We start from the raw sequence: 26,969 nt of genomic DNA, 5'->3' as shown, positions 1-26,969 counted from the left end.
TCATGCCAGCAAAACCCTCAGCCTATTATCTGGCACACAGAAAAATCCCAGAAAAAGTACAGGTTGAGTATCCCTTATCCAAAATGCTTGGGACCAAAAGTGTTTCAAATATAAATATTCCAAAATTCAAATATTAATATTGTTTGGATTTGGGATTATTTGTATTATACTTACCAGTTGAGCATCCCATATCCAAAATGTTCCAATGAACATTTCTTTGGAGCATCACGTGGGTGCTTAAAAGGTTCAGATTTTGGAGGATTTTGGATTTGGGATGCTCAACCTATATTACTATATAGTCTCTATAAATAGCCTATAAGGCAAATAGGATTACACCTACTGTACAGCTGGGAAATCTTGAGGATCAAAGATTTGTCCAATCCTCTGCTATCTCCTAAAATTCCTATAAGGATGCACAAACATACTCCACAATTAAATAGAGGACTTAAAAGTACACTGCCAAGATGAAGACACCACTCACATTATTGTCCACTGATCAGCAGTATGGTAGTGTAGCATTAAGAACTCAGGAACAGAAAACCAAACACCACATGTTCTCACTTATAAGTGGGAGCTGAATGATGAGAACACATGAACATATGGGGGGAAACAACACACACTGGGGCCTGTGGGAGTGGGGGAGAGCATCAGGAAGAATAGCTAATGGAAACTGGGCTTAATACCTAGGTGATGGGATGATCTGTGCAGCAAACCACAGGTTTACCTATGTTAACAAACCTGCACATCCTGCACATGTACCTCTGAACTTAAAAGTTTAAAAAAAAAAAAAAGAACTCAGTAGTGGCCAGGCAGGGTGGTTCACGCCTGTAATTCCAACACTTGGGAGGCCAAAGCGGCCGGATGGCTTGAGCCCACGAGTTCAAAACCAGCCTAAGCAATATGGTAAGACCCCAACTCTGCAAAAAATATGAAAATAAGCTGGGCTTGGTGGTATGCACCTGTAGTCCCAGTTACTCAGGAGGCTGAGGTAAGAGTACTGCTTGAGCCCAGAAAGTCAAGGCTGCAGTGAGCCATGATAGTGCCACTTGCACTCCAGCCTGAGCAACAGAATGAGACCCTATCTCAAAAAACAAACAAACAAACAAAAAAACTTGGGAACCAGATTGCCTGGGTTCACATTAAGGCTCCAACACTTCCTAAGTATGTGTGTGCTTAGAAAAAGTTTAGGCTCACTATGCCTCCGTTTCCTCACACACAAACAGAAAATAATAATAGCATCAACACCTCACAGGCTTGTAGGGAAATTTAAATGGATTAATTTTTCTATTTTTTTCATTATTTTTAAAGGAAATGTTTCTGAGTCACAAAATGAATTTTTTGAAATCATTTCTATTTCAGTGCCTCACAAATAAGGTTGTCTACTGTTAGTAGTAACAGCATAAAAGTAAAATAAGGAAATCACCATCAAAACATTTCTACTTTTTATGAAGAACTATACAAACTGTAAAGATACCGGGGGGCGGGGGGGGGAACAGCAGAAAAGGGAGGCTAGTGGAATATGAAAACCAAAACACAAACTGGAATCATAATGCTGCCTTAGACCAGTTTACCTGAACAGATTATTCTTATTAGAATTATTGTTCTTTGGTAGGAACACTACGTATGGAGACAATGCTTTAGATTAACATTTTGTTTCAAAGTTTATTTTCTAAAAAGGTTAATTCCTTAAAATTAATTCAGATGTCACTTTACTCAAGATTAAAACAGTACAGTATAAGAAACTTTATCATCAGTACAGTGTAAGAAAATTTATCATCTCCCCGCCGCTAAGCCTTTTCTAGTTGCTACTTGATGTTTATTATAAAACATGAAACATATCACATGCAACTTCAAACATCCATCAGCTCTCAGTTAAAAATAAGCTTTTCTCCTACTTAATCCCCCAAAAGGTTCCTGACCACTATGAGAAGTTTAACTTCCTCCTCTGTCTTTTCCATTTAGAGTTCTTGTATCCTTTACATTCTCTTTACCCAAGGAAAGTATCACTATGAAATCTATAAATCATCCCACTGGGAGGCAGTGTATCACCACGTGAAGAAGTGTTCTGGAATTAGGCAGAATTGGATTCAAAAAGTAAGCTTGGCCACTTATTAGCTGAGTGATCTTGGGCCAGTCTCTAACAATTCTGAACCTCAGTAAATGACCTCAAGAGGGTTGTTGTAAGAAACAAAAAATTAAATGTTCGGGAGCCTAGTACAACTTGTCATATAGTAAGATGCTGTAAGTGGCATCCTGTCGATACAAACTTCATCATTAATGCAAAACCAACTATGGGAAACTATTTTTCTTCCAACATGCAGCTTTTAAATATGAATACCAACAATGCAATTATAATGCAGGGTTACATTTCTTAAAAAGAAATCGAAGGTTTCAATTCAATTACCATTTGAGAATCTGTATAATATATACTGCACAATCAAACAAGGATTCAAAATCAGATGAAAACAGTTCCTAGACTGAAAAGGTTAATCTTACTTTAAGAGATAAATCTGGATATTTGCCAATATTGTACATTCAAATACTACATATTTATACATATATGCACATACAATTGCCTTGTTAGAAGTCTTTCTTTTTTAAAATTTAATTTTATCTTTTTAAATTTTTTTAAGAGAAAGGGTCACTACTGTCACCCAGGTTGGAGTGCAGTGGCACGACCTTAGCTCACTGCAGCCTCAACCTCCTGGGCTCAAGTAATCCTCCCATCTCAGCCTCCCAAGTTGTGAGACTATAGGTGTACACTGCCATGCCTGGCTAATTTTAGAATTTTTGGTAGAGACAGGGTCTCGCTATGTTGTCCAGGTTGGTCTGGAACTCCTGGGCTCCTACCTCTGCCTCCCAAAGCGCTGGGATTATAGGTGTGAGCCACTGCTCCTCGCAGAAACCTATTTTTCCATAGTAACTTAGAAAACTGCTTCAGTCTAACTTAAAAGGATTAGGAATGAATTTCCTACTATAGGAACTTTTCTAATAAAATCCCATATTGTCCAAATGATCCCTCTGAAATTTTTCAAGTATATTCAGAACACCCAAATATAACTACTAAATATTCCTCAATGAACAGTAACACTTTATGCACTGATACTTAATCAAAACTCAAAAAGTACATATTCCGCAGGGCACGGTGGCTCATGCCTGTAATCCCAGCACTTTGGGAGGCCAAGGTGGGCAGATCACCTGAGGTTGGGAGTTCGAGACCAGCCTGACCAACATGGAGAAACCCCATCTCTACTAAAAGTACAACATTAGCCGGACGTGGTGGCACATGCCTGTAATCCCAGCTACTCGGGAGGCTGAGGCAGGAGAATCGCTTGAACCCAGGAGGCAGAGGTTGCGGTGAGCCGAGATCACGCCATTGCGCTCCAGCCTGGGCAACAAGAGCGAAACTCTGGCTCAAAAAAAAGTACATATACTCACAACTGGAAAAATCCATTTGTCATTGACAAGTTTGCTTTTCAAAAACATACCTTCATGCTTCTGCTTCTCTGCCAGCCATGACTACCACCACTTCCTCAATTCTCCTGCCAGGAGTAAAGTCTGAGGAATGTCTTTTGGCCTGAATGAGTGGTGGAAACAGGGAGGGACATATCCCAAAGGAAAAGTATTATGGTTCTGCTAATATTTCCTACATTTTATCTTCTTCTTTATAATAGTGTAGAAGGGAAATTCTCAAAGGTTCATTTTCCTATCTTTAATACTATTTCTTTAGACTACAAAAAATGCCTCTATTTTAGTAAGAAGATATTAAACATGTTCTTTGTAATAACATTCTAGCCACCATAAAGTTTGCAAATTAGGTACAAGGCAGTAGACACACTGGTGAGTGCAAAAAATTATCCTTGCTTTTGAAAGTAGAAAAAGACTGGAAATCTAAGGAAAGAGGGTTATCATATATCCCAATCCTGAAATGGAAATACTTCAAGTATACCAAACCTCAATCATTTTATATGATGGGTGTGTGGGTTAGTGAATGTAATGAAAATCAAATACTAGGCCGGGTGTGGTGGCTCATGCCTGTAATCCCAGCACTTTGGGAGGCCAAGGTGGGCGGATCACGACGTCAGGAATTCGAGACCAGCCTCACCAATATGGTGAAACCTCGTCTGTACTAAAAATACAAAAATTAGCCAGCCGTGGTGGCACGCACCTGTAATCCCAGCTACTCAAGAGGCTGAAGCAGGAGAATCGCCTGAACCCAGGAGGCAGAGGTTGCAGTGAGCCGAGATCGCGCCACTGCACTCCAGTCTGGGCGACAAGAGCGAGACTCCATCTCAAAAAAAAAAAAAAAAAAAGGAAGAAGGTATCAACCTTTAGATAACAGTAACTGCATATATAAGATGATCATGGGGCCAGGCACGGTGGCTCACGCCTGTAATCCCAGCACTTTGGGAGGCCAAGACGGGTGTTATCACTTGAGCTCAGGAGTTCGACACAAGCCTGGCCAACACAGTGAAACCCTTTCTCTACTAAAAATACAAAAATTAGCCAGGCCTGGTGGCGGGTGCCTGTAATCCCAGCTACTTGGGAGGCTGAGGCAGGAGAATCACTTGAACTCGGGAGGTGGAGGTTTCAGTGAGCCAAGATTGTGCCACTACACTCCAGCCTGGCCAACAGAGTAAGGCTCTGTCTCAAAAAAGAAAAGATGATCATAGGGCTCTTTTAACTTTGTTTATTAACAACTGCCAAAGACTGAAGCATTCCAAGGCTACATTAAAGCCCTCAGTTGTTCTGCTTATTTTCTCAGTTGTTATTTTTCCCCAAAGTTTTTCAGTGCAGCCCTAATTTTTCAGTATGTCACTAATCTCACATTAGGAACACAGTGTCAAAACTGCATTGATGGCTGGTTTTAGCCCCATATTCTTTAATGTAGAGCAAACCCAATACACGGTATTTTAATAGGTATTTTTTAAACCCTTCTGTAGTGACAGTCCAACTGACTATACTCCCCTAAGGGCAGAGACTATATAATCTAGTTTACCATTGTATATCCCATCTTTCATAGGTACTTTTTTTTTGAGAGGGAGTTTCACTCGTTGTCCAGGCTGGAGTACGCGATCTCGGCTCACTGCAACCTCTGCCTCCCAGGTTCAAGCAATTCTCCTGCCTCAGCCTCCCGAATAGCTGGGACTACAGGCATGCACCACCATGCCCAGCTAATTTTGTATTTTTAGTAGAGATGGGGTTTCTCCACGTTGCTCAGGCTAGTCTTGAATTCCTGACCTCAGGTGAAATGCCCACCTCAGCCTCCCAAAGTGCTGGGATTACAGGTGTGAGCCACCACGCCTGGTCTATTTTTTTTTTTTTGAGACAGAGTCTCACTCTGTTGCCAGGCTGGATTGCTGTGGCGCGATCTCGGCTCACTGCAATCTCAGCCTCCCGGGTTCAAGCAATACCCCTGCCTCAGCCACCCGAGTAGCTGGGACTACAGGCACGTGCCACCATGCCCGGCTAATTTTTTGTATTTTAGTAGAGACGGGGTTTCACCATGTTGGCCAGGATGGTCTCGATCTCCTGACCTCATGATCTGCCTGCCTCAGCCTCCCAAAGTGCTGGGATTACAGGCATGATGAGCCACCGCACCAGGTCCCCCATAAGTACTTTAAATACCAGCTGATTTTAACAATGAGCCCTAGAGAAACTGATGAAATGCATGTATACAGTTTGTACACAATTTGAGAGGGTTCACAAATCGCCATCCCATCCATGGACCCCAGCTTAAAAACCAGCAATATAGTATTTAAAATCCAACTGCATTTTTTTTATTTTATTTTACTACTGTTTTTTGTTTTTTCTCTTTTGAGTGGGGGTCTAACTCTATCACCCAGGCTGGAGTACAATGTCACGATCTCAGCTCACTGCAACCTCCGCCTCCCAGGCTCAAGTGATCCTCCCACCTCTGCCTCCTGAGTAGCTGAGACCACAGGTGAGCGCCACCGCGCCAGGCTGATTCAGTTTTTTTTTTTTTTTTTGTATTTTTGGTAGAGGGGAGGTTTCACCATGTTGCCCAGACTAGTCTTGAACTCCTGAGCTCAAGTGATCCACCAGCCTCAGCCTCCCAAAGTGCTGGGAATACAGGCATGAGACACCTAGCCCAGCCCATTAATCTTATAAAATAAATCAAATCTCTCCAAAATAATCTTTTGTCTCCCATAGTCACTACACAGGCCACAAATTCCTTCATCTGGTCAGAAATGCAGTCCCCCTTCAAGCTGTATCTTGTCTCATAATGGTTTTCAATGAACTAAATAAAAGACCTTAAAACTTGGCCGGGTGCGGTGGCTCACACCTGTAATCTCAGCACTTTGGGAGGCCGAGGCGGGCGGATCATGAGGTCAGGAGATCAAGACCATCCTGGCTAACACGGTGAAACCCCGTATCTACTAAAAATACAAAAAAATTAGCCGGTCGTGGTGGCAGGCGCCTGTAGTCCCAGCTACTGGGGAGGCTGAGGCAGGAGAATGGCGTGAACCCGCGAGGTGGAGCTTGCAGTGAGATGAGATCGCGCCACTGCACTCCAGCCTGGGCGACAGAGCCAGATGCCATCTCAAAAAAAAAAAAAAAAAAAAAAAGACCTTACAAATTAAACGGATCTATTTAATGATAGTGACACCAACAAAACCTCCAAACGTCAACTAGCTAGGGGGAAAAAAAACACAAATTACTCAATGAACGATTAAAATAGCCAAGTATGAAAACAAAACTGGAAGTCTCCTTAAGATCAGATACTACCATTCGCTCCCACTCAAAGGAAAAAAAAAGATCTTAGTTTACAATATAGTTGTTTCCACAACTGTGCCAAAATCATTTCTCCACATTTGAATTCACCAGTAATATTTTTTCAGGTGACAGCACATGCATAAACAGGCCAGAAATATAAAATAGCTTTAAAAATCACAATAAAAGAGAGGTATTTTTTATGAAATGACATATCAATCTCTACAAGACTTAACTCTCAAACTATGCTACAGAATCAGTTTACCTTCAAAAGTCTCTAAACTGGACCTTTTTCTTTCTTTTCTAGTAACACTTCTCCCTAGTCACGAAAGTATTCATCTTCTTTCTGCTGTCTTCTCAGAAAAAATTTCTACAATCCACATTTCTGCCTACGAAAATGGTAAAGGGAACCTGAATAATACGTACGGAAAACAAACTCAGATGTGGTTATCTTAAGAGTTTTAACTTAGGTGGCCCTCAGGAAAGTTGCTTTTCAACATTAAGACAATATAATCACCTCAGTCTAACAGCCACTTGAAAAAAATCCAAGTGGAAATTCTCCTGGATTTTAAAAAACACTATCTTGTCCTTTTACTATTGACCATGTACCAACAAAAATTCCCCCAAAAGGGTAAAAGTAAACAAACTCCCAGAATATGGCAATTTAAAATAATTTAAATCACTTTCATTCCCACAGAAATCTCTACAGGTTTTATTTTATTTTAGAGACAGAGTCTTGCTCTGTTGCCCAGGCTGGAGTGCAGTGACGCAATCTCAGCTCACTGTAACCTCTACCCCCAGGTTCAGGCGATTCTCCTACCTCAGCCTCCCAAGAAGCTGGGATTACAGGCACATGCCACCACACCTGGCTAATTTTTATATTTTTAGTAGAGACGGGGTTTCATCATGTTGGCCAGGCTGGTCTCGAACTCCTGACCTCAGGTGATCCATCTGCCTCGGCCTCCCAAAGTGCTGGGATTACAGGCATGAGCCACCGTGCCCAGCCTCAACAGAGGTCTTAAATCCCTTCTTACCGCTTACTAAGTGGGCAAGTTATTTGGTCTCCCTATGCTTCAGTTTCTTCTGAAAAAGAAGGCATTAATTAGGGTCATCATACATCCTTTCTCTCAAACAGTCCTAGTTTCTGCTATTATCTCAGCATGCCATTCGGTGAGTGCCCCCTTTCACTCACTCTTCACTTGATCTTAGCCAAAAGGCCAAGAAGCAATCCCTTTCACGCTCAAAAGTATCCTGGCTTGAACAATAAGTCATATGGTCATCCTACCTCATAGAGTTACTAAGATAAAGTAAGCTAATACACACAAAGCATTTTTAAGAGTATCTGGCATATGGTAAGAGTTCAGTTAATATTAGTTGTTGTTAATGTTAGTCACTGTCAGTGACTTTTTATAGGTTTTGAACTGTATAATGAACAGTGCTCCCACAACATTCCTTCTTATAAATAAAATGATGCATTTAATGTCCCACATTAAATTCTTTCAAACAACTAAGCAGCACTAACTGCTTGAAATCAACACTAACCAATTTATCCCACAGCAATAGCAGTATCAACCGCATTCACATTGTATCACGAATTTTAATAGAGGCCATATTAGAGTTACTAACAGGAAAGTGACAGTGAAAAGTAAAACTTTATTTAGTGCCAAACCAAGTCCCTTAATATTCTAGCAGCCTTTCTCAACCAGTGTTCCTCATGTTAACTACAGAACTCAGAAAATGACTTCACTACAGAACTCAGAAAATGACTTCAGTGACTATTCCTGAAGTCTCCCAAGAATGATACCTAACTAATATCTTTCTAGATGTGCAGGGAGAAACTAATTTATAATATACAATGGATGCCTCGGGGAGTAATTCTGTCATGGAACACCAGTTCTTGGTTTTCTTGGAATACAAAGGGGGAAATATGGATGAAAAGACTCCTCAATGAACAAAGAGTCTAAGACTGCTGTTCATCACCTGGGAAAAAAGTATTTCCTACATGTTAAAGCTTAAAGGCAGGCCGGGCGCGGTGGCTCATGCTTGTAATCCCAGCACTTTGGGAGGCCGAGGCGGGCGGATCACGAGGTCAGGAGATCGAGACCACGGTGAAACCCCGTCTCTACTAAAAAAATACAAAAAAAAATTAGCCGGGCGTGGTGGCGGGCGCCTGTAGTCCCAGCTACTCGGAGAGGCTGAGGCAGGAGAATGGCGTGAACCCGGGAGGCGGAGCTTGCAGTGAGCCGAGATCGCGCCACTGCACTCCAGCCTGGGTGAGAGAGCGAGACTCTGTCTCAAAAAAAAAAAAAAGCTTAAAGGAATGATCAATATAAACATATTAAATTTGACTCATGGCTATGAAAAGCACAAATATATATATTTTGTTTTCCTTGTCTCAATAAATTTATCTTAGGTCATAAGTCCAACATCCAGAATTCCTTCAGATAAAAAAAACTTCAGTTACAATTAAAAAAAAAAAAAAAAAAAAAAAAACAGGAAGGCCGGGCGCGGTGGCTCACGCCTGTAATCCCAGCACTTTGGGGGGTGGAGATGGGTGGATCACCTGAGGTCAGGAGTTCGAGACCAGCCTGGCCAACATGGGGAAATCCCATCTCTACCAAAAATACAAAAAATTAGCCGGGCGTGGTGGTACGCACCTGTAGTCCCAGCTACTGGGGAGGCTGAAGTGAGGGAATCGCTTGAAACTGGGAGGCAGAGGTTGCAGTGAGCCGATCGTGCCACTGCACCACAGCCTGGGCAACAAGAGCGAAACTCCGTCAAAAAAAAAAAAAAAAAAAACAAGATAAAGAAAACTGAGACTAAGATACCGATCACTAATGAACCTAATAACTTGGGGCCCTGATATTATGATATTATTTATCACCTGATAACAGTAAGAACAAGAAAACTTAATAGTGAAAGATGAACTAAAATAGGAAGTATAAGCAAACAGGAGATATTAACAGAATAAAAAAGAATTTTTTTAATTAAATAACAAAAAATACGCCTAAAGAACCAGAGCACTGAATTATTAAAGATTTGCCTAAACTTTTTACTTCAAATCTAACCACTCAGTAAAACAAGCTGAAGGACTCGGGAACAATTCTCAGACACATTTAATCTCCATTTTAAATAGAGAATAATGATTTAAAAGAAAAAGTATCTATGAAACCATTTCATGTATCACACGATTCCCCCCCCCAAAAAAAATTCAAGAATACAATTCATTATCCCACAAACTTTAATAAGCATACGCAAACAAAACCAATGCTCAGATTTATTTCAACTACTTCTATTACTATTAAAAGACAATACAGACCTCAGGCAGCAACTTATCTGACTCTGGGTAAAAATCTGTATTTACCTTGCACTATACATGAAAAAGAATCTTGATTTTGTAAAATTAAAATAAGAATGCATGCTCTCTGACGACAGATAGCCCAAGACCTAAACCAGATAAGGGAAACAACTGAGTTTAACAAAAAAGCACAAAGGTTTTGAGGCCAGGCTAATCTGAGTGTGAATCCATGTGACTTGAGACAAGGCATTTACTCTCTGAGAGTAAATGTTTCCCCATATGTAAAAAGATGAGGACAACCTATCTTGCAAAGCGGTTGAGAAGATTAAACAGAAGATTAAAACAGTTACTGGCATTCAGTAGGAACTTAAATAGCAGTTAAATTAAGTTTCTTAGAATGCTTCAGGTTTCAAAAGTTATTCTTGCAAAAATGTAAATAGGACTTGTTTTTTACCCCCCTTGAACGATGTACAACAGAATTTAAACAACTTTTTGAGATAGGGTCTTACTCTGCTGCCCAGGCTGAAGTGCAAAGGCATGATCATGGCTCACTGCAGGCTCAACTTCCTGGGGCTCAAGTGATCCTCCCACCTCAGCCTCCCCAGTAACTGGGGCCACAGGCTGCACAACCATAGCCAGCTAATTTTTAAATTTTTTTGTAGAGATGGGGTCTCCCTACGTTGCCCAAGATGGTCTCAAACTCCTGGGCTCAATAGATCTTCCCACCTTGGCCTCCCAAAGTGCTGGGATTCAGAGGGTGAGTCACCACGCCCAGCCAACTTATTTCTCATAAAGAAATTTTACCTTTGAATTGTCCCTTAAGTTAGGCAGAGCTTACTGAAATCTCCCTAGTTTGCTTCATCCAGCCTAGTAATTTATTTCCCAATTAAAATACAGTCATGTGCCATATAATGACATTTTAGTCCACAACAGACTACATATAAGACAGTGGTCCCAGCTGGGCGCGGTGGCTCATGCCTGTAATCCCAGCACTTGGGGAGGCCGAGGCAGGCAGATCACGAGGTCAGAAGTTTGAGACCAGCCTGACCAATATGGTGAAAACCCATCGCTACCAAAAATACAAAAATTACCCGGGTGTCATGGCATGCACCTGTAATCCCAGCTACTCGGGAGGCTGAGGCAGGAGAATCGCTTGAACTCAGGAGGCAGAGGTTGCAGTGAGCCAAGATCTCGCCACTGCACCCCAGCCTGAGTGACAGAGGGAGACTCCACCTAAAAAAAAAAAAGACAGTGGTCCCATAAGATTATAAGGGAGCTGCCCTATAGAGGTGTACTATTTTTTCTTTTATACCGTATTTTTATTGTATCTTTTTTGTTTTCAAACACAAATACCACTGTGTTATAACTGCCATTCAGTACAGCAACATGGTGTACAGGATTGTAGCCTAGGAGCAACAGGCCATACCATATGGCATAGATGTGTAGTAGGCTATTCCATCTAGATGTGTGTGAATACACTGTATGATGCTCACACAACAAAATCACCTAAAGATGCATTTCTCAGAAGGTATGCCCGCCATTAAGCAATGCATGACTGTAATAAAAAAGAATAGACCGGCTGGGCGCAGTGGCTCACACCTGTAATCCCAGCACTTTGGGAGGCCAAGGCAGGCGGATCACCTGAGGTCGGGAGTTCGAGACCAGCCTGACCAACATGGAAAAAACCCCGTCTCTACTAAAAATACAAAATTAGCCCGGTGTGGTGGTGCATGCCTGTAATCCCAGCTACTCGGGAGGCTGAGGCATGAGAATCGCTTGAACCTGGGAGGTAGAGGTTGCGGTGAGCCAAGATCACGTCATTGCACTCTAGCCTGGGCAACAAGAGCAAAACTCTGTCTCAAAAAAAAAAAAAAAAAAAAAAAAAGAATACACCATTGACATTATTCATCCTCTCTTTCTTCGGCAGAAGGAATGTAAAACAATTTCAATAATCTCTTCTTGGCCAGGCACGGTGGCTCCGCCTGTAATCCCAGCACTTTGGGAGGCTGTGGTGGGTGGATTACCTGAGGTCAGGAGTTTGAGACCACCCTGGCCAACATGGTGAAACTCTGTCTCTACTAAAAACACAAAAAATTAGCTGGGTGTGGTAGCGGACACCTGTAATCCCAACTACTGGGAGGCTGAGGCAGGAGAATTACTTGAACCCAGGAGGCAAAGGTTGCAGGGAGCCCAAGATCATGCCACTGCACTCCAGCCTGGGCAAGAAGAGCAAAACTCTGTCTCAAAAAATAAATAAATCTCTTCTTGACTTACTACAATAACCATATGTAAAGACTTCTTAGTGTCTACTGGTGAGTATCAAAAATCTATAGCAAGCATACATTAAAAACACAATTCAGGTAGCAGATTACCACGCTGCTGAAGATGCGCAGATTTTTAAAAGGCACATGAACAAAAATTAGACTCCACCAAGCAACACCATTTACATTGAAGAAATATAAAATTTGGGTAAATTAAACGTAAAGCAGGCAACTCAAGAGACTGAAAAATCAAACTGATAACTTTGCTTTCTCATATATCTGCCAATCAGAACACGCAATAACCATCATTTATGATACCCAGAAACATGAATTATTACACAGGGACAGTATTGAATCACGAACTAAAGTCCTGAACATGTAGCCAATGCAGAAAAATGTAAAGAACTTTTTTTTTTTTAGACGGAGTCTCGCTCTGTCGCCCAGGCTAGAGTGCAGTGGCGCGATCTCAGCTCACCGCAACCTCTGCCTCCCAGGTTCAAGCGATTCTCCTGCCTCAGCCTCCCAAGTAGCTGGGACTACAGACGTGCACCACCACGTCCAGCTAATTTTAGTATTTTTAGTAGAGATGGGGATTTCACCATGTTGGCCAGGCTGGTCTTGAACTCCTGACCTCGTGATCCGCCCGCCTCGGCCTTCCAAAGTGCTAGGATTACAGGCGTGAGCCATGGCGCCCAGCCAAAAACTTTTAAAATAGCCTATGTCTTTAAAGTTCCTTCCTTACTCTCTAACAATCACACTTCAGTATATACTGATGCCCATACCTGAAACTATCCCTCTCCCTCGCTATTCTCCTCAACTCCCAAAATGGTACTCCATTATATAGTAAACTGTACATTTTAGTTTATTTTTAATTTTTTTTGAGACAGGGTCTTGTTCTGTTGCCCAGGCTGGGTGCAGTGGCGCAATCATGGCTTACCGCAGCCTCTATGTACCGGGCTCAGGCAATCCTCCTGCCTCAGCCTCCCAAATAGCTGGGACCACAGGTGTGCACCACCACACCTAATTTTTAAATTATCTGCAAACATGGGGTCTCCCTATCTTGCCCAGGCTGGTCTTGAACTCCTTGTGCTCAAGTGATCCTCCCACTTTGGCCTCTCAGCCTCCCAAAGTATTGGTATTACAGGTGTGAGCCACTGTGCCCCGCCGATTTTGGTTTAAGTTCAAAAGTCAACTTGCAGCATCAAAAACTGAAGTCTGCCATCTATTATAAAGAACCCAAAGCAGAAAGATTATGCTATTCTGTTTACTACCTTCCCACATATAACTGTGGGTGGTATCAGTTAAACATGCACAATATTAAGCATTACTAAACTGCATATTTTCACATCTAACCCTAAATTCCCAAAGGAATAGATCTGAGCTTTAGCCTGTCCCCCAAGCCCATCCCATTCACTTTAATTCGTAAGTCCTCAGGTGACAGCAGAAGTCAATAAAGTTGAAAAAGAAATGTAGAATTTGATTTCATGAAAATCTTATTTGAGCATTTGGGCTTTAAAAAATCCTAACTAAATATACTTGAAAGTTACCAAACTCATCATGTGTTGGTGTAGTAGTTTAGCTATTGCCTCACCACAACAAAATAAATCTGATGCCACAATCCTTACCATCTACTAAGAATATTTGTATATGAATAAAAATTTGAAATATGTCACCTATTTTCCTTTAACATCCTTCTAAAGCTAAAATCCTGAATATGAAATACACAAACAGACTAATGATAACAGTTACAAAATGTCTGTTCCCAGATTGGGGTGAAATTTTGCTATAAATTAAATATCCATTGTTTTGGATTCCTTTCAGAACTGTGACATGTATTTTTAACATGTTATCTCCTAGGGGGAAAAAAATAAACCTGACACTGAACAGTATAAAATTGCCAAAAAAAAAAAAAAAAAAAAAGGCACTTACCTTAATAGAATTTAGGAGCAGTTCACAAATGCACTAATTAAGGGAGATCAAGGATTGTCATTGCAACACATTTTTACTGTTTATGGGTAATGGTCAGAATGTTAACAGAGAACATTGAAATATTTTACATATCAACTTCTAACTAGTTATATAGCACCAGATCTTTGGGGCATGGGGTGATTTAAACCATTTTAAATGTAAACACTCATTTGCATATCAGTTTAAAAAAAAACCCACTCCACCCTCTCTGCCAGTCTCTGATACACCTTAGAATACTATAGTTACTTCACAGTGGGAAGGAATAGCTAGTAAGTACATTTCTTTTCCAACCCACTTCTCTACCTAGTCATTAAACACTAAATTCTCAAACTGAATTCCGCTACCTAGATCTTTCTACCAGGAATGCTCCCTATGGTACCTCAATCCCTTCCACTGTCACTTACTGCAACTGCCAAAGCCCCTCCTATTAATAGTAAATCCCTTTCATATTGACTCACTTGATGAAACAGACACTAAGCAGAATTTACAAAAATTGCAAATGGAATTTTCCTGTTTTCAAAGAATTAAAAAGGAAACTAAAAGTAGAGCACATTCAGGCTAAGTTATAAACATTTAAAGTTCAACCAATTTATAAGTATTTATGTTGCCTGTTTTATACTAGTTCCCGTTTAAACGTTTTTTTTGAAAGTTTTGCCAAGCATTGTGTAATCGCTTAGACAAAGCTAAATTTCCCATGCAAGTAATTTTGACATGTAAATATAAACTTAAGTCATTACCCCCAAGACTGTAAGACAATCTGGAAATTCTTCTGCAAAAAAATTATCTTAAACTATGGAAATTTTTAACAGCACACACAAAAGTAGAAAGAATAATAGTAACAATGAGCGCTTCTGTATTCATCCAGCTACAATAATCAACTCAAGGCCACTTTTGTTTCACACCTACCTCCTACCCACTCCCTCCTCTCATTATTATCTTCAAAAAGAATTAAGAGGAAGATAGTATGTTCTCTAAGTACACTTCTACCCAAAGATAGCAAAAGTATCAAAAATTAGCAAGTTAAGAGTCAAAATCCAACAATGTAACTATACAGCCGCCTTACACAATTCCTTGGTAGGTGATAAATTTAAGAATTCAGTTAAACACAAAGATATAACCATCTTTAAGAATTTTAATGAAGTCCATAAAACCCAAAGGGCATATTTAAAATTATACCTAAAAAGACAAATAGGGAAACGTGATGAAAACGAACTTAAACATCTGCAATTAACTTACTTAACGTGGCACCTTAGTTCAAAATGAAAAAAAATCGACTATTTAACATAATGTGTCATAAAACTGCAATTCAACCACTTGAAAAACTGCTGAACACTTATATACCTTTAACTGGTCCTTCTGATCCCTAATTATAGATTGATATCAATGTAGAATGAAAACCAGGCATTTTAACGTTAAGTGGTTGAAAATGTTGAAAATTAACCCCACTGTTCATCGGAAAGTATATGAGAGCAAGCCTAAACTACCTGAATTATATGTCATTAAACAAATGCATCCACTTCCCAGAGCCTTTTTTTTAACAAAATAAGTTCAGATATACCCTTAAACGCAACGAGCTAGGCTACAGACAGAATTAGGAGACCGCCTCCTGCTTTTGCTCCTAACCAATACGCAGAGAGAGAAGGTTGGCAGAAAAGTGCTGCGAGGACAGTAACAAACACCAGCAGCTCCCGAGCAGGCCCTGCTAGAGCCAGGAATGACGCACTTCGGTAACCCGACTCTTTCTCCCCTCCACCCCCGCCCCCAGCAGCGGTGCTGACACCGCCAACAGCCCGGAGTAGGAAAAAAGACAACAGAAAAAAGGCAGAGGTTGGACCGCACTAGGTTTCATCAAGAAACCTCGATTATTCCTCTTTCGACACTAACCACTAGGACTAAACAGGAAAAGAAGCTTCGTGCTTAAGCAAGTCCCATCATGGTGGTTTAAGAGTCACTAAATTAAGCTGATAATGAGTCCAATCCACAGAGACAAATACAGGGTGTGGCTGCTGTGAAATACGGCGGTCCGTGGGAGAAAAGGGGTATGGAATTTACACTCCAGTGTGAAGGGAAGATGGGGCTTTACGGTGGGAGAAGGGGGTGGCCCGCGCATTTTAAGGAACCATTGCAAACCAACACAAGCGTCTCGTTTACTTTAAATCTAACCTTACAGATCAAAAGTTTCCAATAGATATATCATATAAACTGTAAATTACCATTTAATCCAACACCATGGCCCTCAATTTAAAAACTACATCCAAGAGAAAGAAGGAGGGAGAGGGAAGAGGGGTGGTAGGCAACAACATAAAAAACATTCTAGGCCACGGAAGAGAAAGTCTCACAAACCGGATGAAACTACTAATACAATATTAAAAATTAAATCCGAGCACTGAAGCACGAAAATCACACGATAACCCATTACAGTTAAGGATTAAAAATAAAATGACATATGCACCAAGGGGGAGCGGAAACTAAATGTCGAAAGTACAGCGGTTTATAAAAAACTAAAGGCAAAACAAGACATTCTGGCGACGAGGGGAAAAAAAGGCCGAAATCAACAATACGTTCACAATTCTAGGCCAAAAGAAAATGGGAACGGGGCTCAAAGTTTTGCGGAACTACTTGATGCTGTTTCCCACACCTTCTCTCTCCCACGGCCCATCCGACCCCTTTCGTCCCAAAATCGCCGTCCGCAGATCTCCGGATCCAGGGGAGAAGAAAAAAGAAAGTCGACCCCGAGCAAGAATAAAAGTGTGGAGTGAAAACGCACAGGCTGCCTACCTGGGGCAAGGATCAGCTCAGTTCGTGCCTTGAGAAAGACAGTGCGGGTGGGGGTGGGAATGAAAAGCAGCACTAAAACTAAAACAAAAGTGGCGCCAAAACCCCCCAACAAACAGCCTTCCACTCCCGCCCTTCCCCCCTCCGCCCATGCCAGGCAGGCAGGGCCCCCTTCGGGGCAAGGTCTGCGCGCGGGGGCCAACACCGCCAGACCCCAGCCAATTTAGAAAATTGTTGCCCGAAGAAAACTGACCGAAGTCGGGCCTCGGAAGGGATGGAGAGATCGATGCCAATCGCCTTCCCCAGCAGTTCCCCCACCACGCGCTGGAGATGATGGGGCGGGGGAGAAGCAGAGGGGCCCGTCACATGAATGTTGTTCCCTCTCTAGGAAGGGAGGAAGAGAGGGAGGGAGGGGGGAGGGAGGGAAGGAAGGAGGGGAAGGGAGAAGGGAGGGGGCACGAGGGAGGGGTGTGATCAGAGTAGATTTTCCCTCGCCTCCCTCGGTCCGAGGCCCAAATATACACAACTGAGCCTCCTTTCTCCCCTCCCCCCTAGGTTCCCAGCACCACCATTTTGCTCTCTGCCTTCCCCTCACCGTGACACCGCGCTCTCCCCCACCCCAACCACAGCCTCCCGGCTTTCCTCCCCCGACTACGGCTCGCACCCCACCCCACCTCCAGTTCGGGCTCTCCTAGGCTTAGGAGCCTGCCGGAGAAAAGGAACCTAAATCTACTGCTACACAGAGAAGCGGAGCCTCCATCTTGCGCTGCTCCGCGTTCTCCATTTTGGGCCACCCATGGGGGGGGGTCTCCGTAGAGGCCCCGAGGGAGAGTTGGGCGAGGGAAGGAAGAGAAAATCTTCAGCGAGGGTAGTCGAAAAGAAGAGCCCTGCGGTAGAAAGCCACTCTAGGAGTAGGAGGTAGGGAGGAAGGGGGGCTGGAAGTTCCTTGGAAGTGTTGGGGTAGCGACTTGTGGGGAGAAGGGATAAAGGAGGGCTGGGGGCGCCGCGGGGCGAGGAAGATCCTCCCGCCTGCACTCTGCCCCCCGTTCCATGGCTGCCCCCCATAGGGGCGAAGAAAGCAGAGGGGAAATTCAATGGCAACAGAGTGCCCAACCTCTTTCCCTCCCAACTCCTCTCTCTCGCCCTGTTTCAACCATACACACCTCACGGTGGGCCCCGCGCCCTCCGGGTGCCCCTCCAAACTTCTAGAAGCTTCGCCTCCGCCATTTTATAACTTACCTCCCCCCTCAGCGTACACAGAGGCAGCAACGAGACTGTTCGCCTCCCCCACTCCTCCTTCTTTCTCAGGCCGGGGGCTTCTTCACCCCTGGGCTGGTACAAGATATTTTTCCCCTTCCTCTTCTTTACACCCTCGAATTCTACTCAGGGACGGAAGCTCCCGCGGTTCTAGAGCGGTGGGGGGTTTTGAAAGTGGCGGTCGGATCCGGCGGGGTTTTTTTTCTTTTTTTTTTTTTCTTTTTTTTTTTTTTTTTTTTGGTGGCGCTTCGGGATTGTTTGGGGTGTTCGCTCTTCGGCGACTTGGAGGCGAATGGAACGCGCAGGCGCCATCTGTCGGCCACGAACCCGCGCCCGGCTCCCGTTGGGAGGGAGCGGCATCTAGCGGCAGAGAATTGCCACTGCAACGCCTGGCTCCCAGCCCTCCCACCCAGCGTCCTCCTCCCAGTCACCGACCAATCGTGGCCGACTGACTCCCGGGTTCAGCGTCTCCGACGCCGCCCGCAAACCAGGCGCCCGCAGGGGCGCGCCGCCGAGTGGGGTAAACAAGGTGCCGTGCCCGCGCCTGCCTTACTCATTCGTTTGGCCGCGCTTCCGCCGCGGACCCGATCGAGCCGCGGTTCTTCTGTCTTTAGTGGGGTGTCGAGGGGAGGGCGGTAGGAATGTCCGGCGGAGCCCCGGGCCGTGGGAATCTAGAGGCTGGCTGGGCTCGCTCCGACACTCGTTCCCCAGGCCCCTCCGCCCCTCGCGAGGCGCTAAGGTGGCAGCCCAGTCGGGCATCACCCTTCGAAGTCCCCTCTTCTGGCACACCCCAGTGAGGGGCCTGTGGACCTAGTTCCCGGACCTTCGATGCCCCCTTGTCCCTACCCCTTCCCACCAAAAGAACCCAACTCTGCTTAACTCTGGCACCTGATCCTAAGTGGTTTAATGGAGCTACTTGGGCTAGGTCGGGGGCGGAATAAGGGTTGGTTTTGTTTTGCTTTTTGCTTCGGGTGTGGAGAGAGAGCGAGCTGATTCTCTACCAAGAAGACCTAACCCTGGAAAAGAAAGAAAAATTGTTTTGCTTTACAGCCCACTGGTCCCGTCTCCGAGAAAACGTGGTCTGTATCTCCAGGTTCTAGGAGTCCTAAGGAACTGGACTACTAGGCTAGGCCGGGCGCTCGACCAATTTGTTCGCCACTGTCGGGGCGGGGGAAGAGATAGGACCGAGCGAAGTGGAGGGAAATCGAAATTTGGGCAAAAGGAGTGGAGGGGGACCTACCCCGCCTCCCCCGCGCATCTACTGCCTTCCTGGGCGGGTGCAACCACGCGAAATTGTTGGGAATTTAGGTTACTTCGCATCCTGCCTTCCCAACCCTCCCGCAAGATGTTTGAAGTGCGAAAAGACCCTTTCTGTTCCTCAGACCCCTGTTAACTAAAATGTTTGTCACCCTTATTTTTTTGTTTGTTTCGAATCCAGTGTACTGGACCTTTGACCGCCAAGAGCTCTTTACTTGGGGGAGAAAAACTCGGCGAGGGCCTATCCCCTCCAAAGCGCCGCTTTTTCCTTGGACAGGAAGAAGTGACCTATTACAATGTCTCCATTGCTGTTATAGAAGTTCGTAGATTCATAAAATAATGTTTGCTTAAGAAGTCTTCGTTTCTGTTCCTTTTTTGAAATTTTGGTTAAAATATTTCTTAAATATTAAATTACATTTCAATTAGAAGAAAAGGAATAAACGTATTAATAACAAAACAAATTTTCCAACTGAGAAATAGGGTGAGCCCCGTGTAAATCATGATGCTTTCACCCCGATATCACTTCTAAAACATTCCTAATGTAATATAACGATCATTTTCAGTCCTTAAATTATATTCCTTCCATATCTCTTGTTAGTTTCTCTCCCATCCTCTGTGCTTATTGTTTTTTCTGCAACTTTACAAAAAGAGTTATAGTATATTTAATCAACTGGACAATAAAAGTTAAACAGAAACATCTAAATATAAATAACAAGAAGTAAAATCTGAGACATTTTTACTTACCTCTAAAGCTCTGGAGAGTGGAATACTATTCAAAATAAATTTCCATTTCTTTTATAGACCATCTTTGGTAGAATGCTATACAGTTTTTAATAGATTCAAGTTACAGAATGATGCAGCTAGAACATTAAATAGAGAGTAGTGGAAAATTTACAGAGTTATATAAGTTAATGCAAAATTCCACTTGAAGTAATAGAAAAATTGGGCCGTGTACCAAGTCATTTTTACATTAATTTAGTTCAATTGTGCCAATTTAATCTCAATTGATATTAAATGATTTCCTGTCTTAGTATTAGCTGAAAACTACTGATTTTCTGCTCCAAACATCACATTTATAGTACATGGTACAAATAGTTTTTTATCTATTTTATAAATTTGTATTCTCAGTTAATTATCTATGTAGCAACTGAGATTTTAAACAATTTTATGCTTAGAACAAAACTGAAAAGTTCTTCTGTTTAGCAAATTAGCTCTGATTTTGTGAAAAATAACCACTGAAGATTAATAACAAACTGGTATAACATCAGAAATAAATGTTGTAGCAAATTTTTACTAATATTTAAGAATATTTTATAGTAACCTTTTTTTTTGTTAGAGCTCTTTCAAAAAAATACTTATCAAGACTTCAGTATGTGCAGAATGCTAGGTGCCCCAGTCCTATCATAAGAAGTGGAGTTTATTTCATGGGGTACTGAAAAACCTAAACAATTCACCCTTTGAATGTGAGGACAAAGGGAGAAAATGCCATCAAACGAAATATGAAATAATGAAAAATGAAATAACTGATGGAAAATAATTTTAATCTTGTTTGTAACATGTCCTTTATGAGATAATATTGTAAAGGCAGAAGCTTTGGGTGCCTAATAAGAAATAGTGAAAAAGTAGAGTTGAATAGTTAAAACTTACAAACCTCTGATACTATATAAAAAGCAAGACACTATTTGATGCAGAAATGTTCTGGTCACAAGAAATTCATATGCCACAGTATAACAAAGATAATCCTCCAGGGTTACCATAGTCGGACTAAAACATCCCATAGATCTCTTTGCTTTAACTCCATGCAAATGGAACAGACTTCTGATTATAAATTAGGCTTTCCAGATAGTCTTCTCCTCTGGACAGCATATGTATATTTTTTATATTTTCTTTTTTTTTTTGAGACAAGCTCTCGCTCTGTCGCCCAAGCTGGAGTGCAGTGGCGCGATCTCGGCTCACTGCACCCTCCGCCTCCGGGGTTCAAGCGATTCTCCTGCCTCAGCCTCCTGAGTAAGCTGGGATCACAGGCACACGCCCAGCTAATTTTTGTATTTTTAGTAGAGATGGAGTTTCTCCATGTTGGTCAGGCTGGTGTTCAACTCCTGATCTCACGTGATCCGCCCGCCTGGCCTCCCAAAGGGCTGGGATTACAGGCGTAAGTGACCGCGCCAGCCCATTTTTTATATTTTTAAACACCATTCTAAACATAAAACCCAGAAACCTAAAAGTAGATAAATAAATTTAAGTCCACAGAAATTAAAAAATTATGTATACCAAGACACCAGAAACAAAGTCAAAAGATAAACTAGAAACAGAAAATGTTTGCTATATGGATGAAAAAAGCTAATTTCTTCAAGATACGGAGAACTGTCAAAATCAATAAGGTAAAATTTAAAACTCCAGTAGAAAAGTGGACAAAGAATATAGTCTACTTGTGGGAAAAGAAATACAGATGGCTAGGCTGGGCGCGGTGGCTTACGCCTGTAATCCCAGTACTTTGGGAGGCCGAGGCGGGTGGATCACAAGGTCAGGAGATCAAGACCTTCCTGGCTAACACAAGGAAACTCCGTCTCTACTAAAAATACAAAAAATTAGATGGGCATGGTGGCACACACCCGTATTCCCACCTACTCAGGAGGCCGAGGCAGAAGAATCGCTTGAACCCGGGAGGCGGAGGTTACAGTGAGCCGAGATGGTGTCACTGCACTCCGGCCTGGGTGACAGAGCGAGAATCCGTCTCAAAGAAAAAAAAGAAATAAGAAATACAGATGGCTAATACATATATAAAATAGTGCTCAACTTCATTTGCCACTAAGAAATGCAAATTAAGGCCGGGCGCAGTGGCTCATGCCTATAATCCCAGCACTTTGGGAGGCCGAGGCGGGCGGATCACTCGAGACCATCCTGGCCAATATGGTGAAACCCTGTCTCTACTAAAAATACAAAAATTAGCTGAGCGTGGTGGCTCACCTGTAGTCGCAGCTACTCAGGAGGCTGAGGCATGAGAATCTCTTGAACCCAGGAAGCAGAGGTTGCAGTGAGCTTAAATCGTGTCACTGCACTCCAGCCGGGCGAAAGAGCGAGACTCTGTCTCAAAAAAAATAATAAAATAAAATAAATGCAAATTAAATACAAACTCTCCTACCAGATTGCCAGAGATTTAAAATGTTGATAATACTTGGTAAAGAACTGAGAACTCTCATATATCATTGAGGGGAGAGTAAATTTTTAAAAAAACTGAAAAATAAAAATTTTTAAAAGGTCGGATGCAGTGGCTCACATCTGCATTTCTAACACCGGAAGGCTGAGGCAGGAGAATCACCTGAGCCCAGGAGTTTGAGACCAGCCTGGGCAACATAGCAAAACCCCATCTCTACAAAAATTTTAAAAACTGAAGAAAAAGTTGAAAGTATCTCGGAGCAGTTAAATGTAAAATTGATCTAGCAATTCCATTTCTAGGAGTCTACCATACAGATATGGTCATACAAATTATACAGAAGTATATATAGAAAGATTTTCATTATAGCTTTGTAATAGAAACTGACAACAATAGAAATGGTCATCATCATCAAGGGACTGAGTAAAGAAATTATGATACATCCATACAATAGATACATTGGATCATGGTAGGCATACAATAGTCCTATGCCCACCATTAAAGCAAGTATATATTTATCTATTAATATTGCAAATATGGGCCGGGCGCGGTGGCTCACGCCTGTAATCCCAGCACTTTGGGAGGCTGAGGCGGGCAGATCACGAGGTCAGGAGATCGAGACCATCCTGGCTAACACAGTGAAACCCTGTCTCTACTAAAAATACAAAAAAATTAGCCGGGTGTGGTGGCAGGCGCCTGTAGTCCCGGCTACTCGGGAGGCTGAGGCAGGAGAATGGCGTGAGTGAACCTGGGAGGCAGAGCTTGCAGTGAGCCGAGATCGCGCCACTGCACTCCAGCCTGGGCGACAGAGCGAGACTCTGTCTCAAAAAAAAAAAATGCAAATATGTCTAAGATATGAGAAAAAATCAAGTTGTAATTACCTGTATACTGTGATCACATTTTGGAATATATATATTTATATACACATATATTTGCTTGCATATGCTTAAAACATTTTTTTGATAGAGACGGCATCTCACTATGTTGACCGGGCTGGTTATGAACTGCTGATCTCAAGCAATCCTCCTGCCTTAGCCTCCCAAAGTTCTGGGATTACAGTCATGAGCCACCACTCCCAGCCAAAACATTCTTGAATATACAGGAAACCTAACAACAGTTACTACTCAGGAAAGAGGCAGTACAGTTCCATGACTCGTCATTTTACTTTTCATTTTATACATTTCTACCTTATTTTATTCTTTTTTTTTTTTTTTTTTTTACAGTGAGCATGTATTACTTATGGAAGTTTTAAGATCTTATACTGGCTGCTCCAGAAAACAGTTTGGCACTTTCCTACAAAGTTAAATACATACTTACCATCTGACCCAGCAATCTCATTCCTGAGCATTTATCCCAAAGAAATTAAAATTTATGTTTACACAAAAATCTGCACGCAAGTACTTATAGCAGCTTTTATTTGCGATAGCCAAAAACAGAAAACAACCAAAATATCTATCACCTGGTGAATGGTTAAGCAAACTGGTTCCATCATGGAATGGAATACTATTCAGCAATAAAAAGAAACTATTGGCCAGGCACGGTGGCTCACGCCTGTAATCCTAACACTTTGGGAGGCCAAGGTGGTTGGATCACCCGAGGTCAGGAGTTCAAGACCACCCTGGCCAACATAGTGAAACTCCATTTCTACTAAAAATACAAAAATTAGCCAGGCATGGTGGCAGGCACCTGTAGTCCCAGTTACTCGGGAGGCTGAGATGGGAGAATTGCTTAAACCCGGGAAGCGGAGGTTGCAGTGAGCCGAGATTGTGCCACTTCACTCCAGCCTGGATGACAAGAGCGAAACTCTGTCTCAAAAAAATAAAAAATAAAAATAAAAATAAACTTGATACGCCGGGCGCGGTGGCTCACGCTTGTAATCCCAGCACTTTGGGAGGCCGAGGCGGGCGGATCACGAGGTCAGGAGATCGAGACCACGGTGAAACCCCGTCTCTACTAAAAAAATACAAAAGAAAATTAGCTGGGCGTGGTGGCGGGCGCCTGTAGTCCCAGCTACTCGGAGAGGCTGAGGCAGGAGAATGGCGTGAACCCGGGAGGCGGAGCTTGCAGTGAGCCGAGATTGCGCCACTGCACTCCAGCCTGGGCGACAGAGCGAGACTCCGTCTCAAAAAAAATAAATAAATAAAAAATAAACTTGATACATACAAAAAACTTACATGGATCTGAAGGGCATTATGCTTAGTGGGAAAAAAAATCAGAGTTACAATGATTCCATTATATGATATTATCAAAATGAAAAATTTATAGTTATGGAGGACAGATCAGTGGTTGGCAAGGATTAGGGTTGGGAAAAGACTGAGTATTAAGGGGTAACACGAGAGTTTTTTTGTGGTGATGGAACAATTGTGCATCCTGATTTTGGTGATGGTTATTCAAATCTACAGGTGATAAAATTTTAGAGAACTACAAATACACATAAGTAAATGAAAAAACCTGGTGAAATCCAAATAAGGTCTGCACTTGAGTTGATAGTGTTGTTATCGATTGTCAATTTCCTGGATTTGACAAGGTGCTATTGGGGCAAAGCTTTGTGAAGGGTACGTGGGAATTCTGTCTACTATTTTTGCTACTTCCTGTAGCAAACTAAACTATTTCTAAATAAAATAGTCCTAAACTATTTCAAAATAAAAAGTTGTAATAAAAAATTTAACACTGGGGCTGGGCACCGTGGCTCATGCCTGTAATTCCAACACTTTGGGAGGCTGAGGTGAGAGGATCATTTGAGTCCAGGAGTTTGAGACTAGCCAGGCGTGGTAGCATGTTCCTGTAGTCCCAGCTGTTCTGGAGGCTGAGGTGGGAGGATGGTTTGAGCCCTGGAGGTGGAGGATCGCTTGAAGTCAAGGCTGCAGTGAGCCAAGATCGCAGTACTGCACTCCGGCCTGGAAGACAGAGTGAGACCCTATCTCAAAAAAAAAAAAAAAAAAATGACACTAGTAATAAATGAAAAAATTCTCTGGTTAGTGGAAAGATAATTACTCTATTGCAAATTAATAAATTGAATTTCTGGTTTACAAATCAGCTTTTTGTAAACTTGGATATAATGACTTAATTTCCAAGATCCTTATCATTGCCCCTGTGTGAACTTATATGATTAAGGGCCTGATGCTGCAATACTTAGAAATAGACCTTGGACCTGTGGCGTTAACAGGAAATAGACATACCAATAAGCCTTGTCTAAAACAAATAACTGGCACCTTTTAAGACATCTTAAATACCCTGTTACTAGATTTGCTGATTTTTTTTTTACTTTGAATGATATGCAATGTTCCCAGTATGAGTTAATGGAACCAAAGCTCTATCTTTTTTTGTCGTTTTTGTTTTTTTTGAAACGGAGTCTCACTTTGTCGCCCAGGCTGGAGTGCAGTGGCGCTATCTTGACTCATTGCAGGCTCCACCTCCCGGGTTCATGCCATTCTCCTGCCTCAGTCTCCCGAGTAGCTGGGACTACAGGCGCCCGCCACCACGCCTGGCTAATTTTTGTGTGTGTGTGTATTTTTAGTGGAGACAGGGTTTCACCATGTTAGCCAGCCAAAGCTCTATCTTTTTACGAAAGATTCTATCTCTCACATCTAACCCCTTCCACTTCTCATCTAACTACAGTAATAGTCCCATGTCGGTTTCTTTCACATCCAATCCAATCCTGATTAGATTACTTCCTTATTTTTGTGCATGCTTACTAGCTCTCTTACTTTCTTGCTTACTCTAGCTCATTCATTTACATACTCTCTTATTGTCTTAGATGGCCTACAACAATGCTCCTCTAACACTAATGTGCATAAGAATCACCTAAGGATCTTGCTGAAATGCAAATTCTGATTCTGTAAGTCTGTGGCTAGGGCAGAACCTAAGACCTTGGATTTGTTTTTTTGTTTTATTTTTTGTAGAGACAGGGTCTCACTATATTGCCCAGGCTGGAGTGCAATGGCACAATCTTGGCTCACTGCAACGTCTGCCTCCTGGGCTCAAGCCGTCCTCCCATCTCAGCCTCCCAAGTAGTTGGGACTACAGGCGCCTGCCACCATACTCAGCTAATTTTTTTTGCATTTTTTAAAGAGAAGGGATTTCCGCCATGTTGCCCAGGCTAGTCTCAAACTCCTGGGCTCAAGCAATCCACCTGCCTTGCCCTCCCAAAGTGCTGGGATTACAGGCGCGAGCCACCATGCTTGCCTGGCTGAGATTTTGCATTTCTAACAAACTTCCGGTACACTCCCAGGTTGCTGGTCTAAAGTCCACAGTTCGAGTAGTG

The 26,969-nt window shown here is 42.6% G+C and overlaps 1 protein-coding gene across 21 annotated transcripts in view; it reads right to left on the bottom strand.

The window, feature by feature from the left end:
- STAG2 (STAG2 cohesin complex component) overlaps positions 1 to 18,588 on the bottom strand; it is a 141,797-nt gene extending 123,209 nt beyond the window's left edge. For 3 of the 21 annotated variants that reach the window (XM_055268169.2, XM_063634897.1, XM_063634904.1), the window contains exon 1: positions 18,201 to 18,279. The gene's annotated coding sequence lies outside the window, so the exon portion shown is untranslated. Of the gene's footprint in view, positions 1 to 16,900; positions 17,069 to 17,290; positions 17,555 to 17,711; positions 18,152 to 18,200 lie in introns of those variants that run through there. The other 18 variants (XM_055268170.2, XM_063634899.1, XM_063634894.1 and 15 more) reach the window with 17 other exon arrangements.
- Positions 18,589 to 26,969: the final 8,381 nt, after the last annotated feature.

This window comes from Symphalangus syndactylus, chromosome X (genome assembly GCF_028878055.3).
Source record: "Symphalangus syndactylus isolate Jambi chromosome X, NHGRI_mSymSyn1-v2.1_pri, whole genome shotgun sequence".
NCBI lineage: Eukaryota > Metazoa > Chordata > Mammalia > Primates > Hylobatidae > Symphalangus > Symphalangus syndactylus.
This window is presented reverse-complemented; position numbering and strand designations above follow the sequence as displayed.